At 42.0% G+C, this 1,423-nt stretch overlaps 1 protein-coding gene across 1 annotated transcript in view; it reads right to left on the bottom strand.

Moving 5' to 3' along the window:
* The window catches only part of LOC119428855 (aldehyde oxidase 1-like), a 50,281-nt gene that overhangs the window by 14,781 nt on the left and 34,077 nt on the right, over positions 1-1,423 (bottom strand). The gene's annotated exons all lie outside the window — the stretch shown is intronic.

Raw genomic sequence — 1,423 nt, 5'->3', positions numbered from 1 at the left:
ACAAGGGTGATGTACAGAGTTGTAACAACTACAGGGGAATTAAGTTGTTGAGCCACACGATGAAGATCTGGGAGAGAGTTGTGGAATATTCTCGGCTTGACCCATGTTTACACGAGCCGATCTGAGCTGACCCGAGCTGACATGATCTGCACCGTAACAGTGGAAAAGGGGCATTAGACAGGTGCAGGACATGTATGAGGACAGCATGACAGTTGTGAGATGTGCTGTAGCAGTGACAGATAGCTTCAAGATGGAGGTGGGAGTGCATCAAGGATCGGCTCTGAGCCCCTTGTTGTTTGCTTTGGTGATGGACCGACTAACATATGAGGTCAGGCAGGAATCCTCGTGGACTATGATGTTTGCAGATGACATTGCGATCTGTGATGAGAACAGGGAATAGGTGGAAGAGAACTTGGAGAGGTGAAGGTATGCACTTGAAAGAAGAGGAATGAAAGTGAGCCGTAGTAAGACAGAGTATGTGTGTGTAAATGAGAGGGAGGCAGGTGGAAAAGTGAGACTACAAGGAGCAGAGGTCACAAAGGTGCAGGACTTCAAGTACTTGGGGTCCACTGTCCAGGAAAATGGGGAGTGTGGTAAAGAGGTGAAGAAGAGAGTCCAGGCAGGATGGAGTGGATGGAGAAAAGTTTCTGGAGTGATTTGTGACAAAAGGGTGTCAGCAAAGGTTAAAAGAAATGTTTACAAGACAGTGGTGAGACCAGCTATGTTGTATGGTCTGGAGACAGAGACATGGACAAAAAGACAGGAGAAAGAACTGGAAGTGGCAGAAACGAAGATGTTGAGGTTCTCCTTAGGAGTGACAAGGATGGATAAGATTAGGAATGAGATCATGAGAGGTCACAGGTTGAAGGGCTGGGAGATAAAGTTAGAAAGGCCAGACTGAGATGGTTTGGACATGTTCAGAGGAGGGACAGTGGGTATATTGGTAGAAGGATGTTAGAAATGCAGCTGCCAGGAAAAAGACAAAGAGAAGATATATGGACGCAGCTAGAGAGGACACGGAGGTAGTTGGAGTGAGGACAGAGGATGCAGAGGACAGAGATGGAGGAGGATGACTCACTGTGGTGACCCATGAAGAGGAAAAAGCTGAAAGAAGAAGAAGACAGTTTAATATTTTCATTAAAATTAGATATACTTTGTATTTATTCACATATATTTAATAAAAGGGTCAATAAAAATATTTAATGTATAGGTCAATATGAGGTGAAAATATAAAGTAAAAATTGAGTCAAAAAGTAAAAAAATATACAATATAATTTCTAATAAAATGAAAATAGCAAGACATATATTTAAAAATAAACTGATTTATTCCTGACATATAATGAACTGAATAAGTGACACAATATGAGACAATACTAGGGAAGCGTTGAGCTGTCACAGGAAGTAAAACTAGTTTTGATCCGTA

Source organism: Nematolebias whitei, chromosome 23 (assembly GCF_014905685.2).
Source record: "Nematolebias whitei isolate Nwh7 chromosome 23, NemWhi1, whole genome shotgun sequence".
NCBI classification, from domain to species: domain Eukaryota; kingdom Metazoa; phylum Chordata; class Actinopteri; order Cyprinodontiformes; family Rivulidae; genus Nematolebias; species Nematolebias whitei.
The sequence above is the reverse complement of the archived record's forward strand: the minus strand, read 5'-3'. Positions and strand labels throughout refer to the sequence as shown.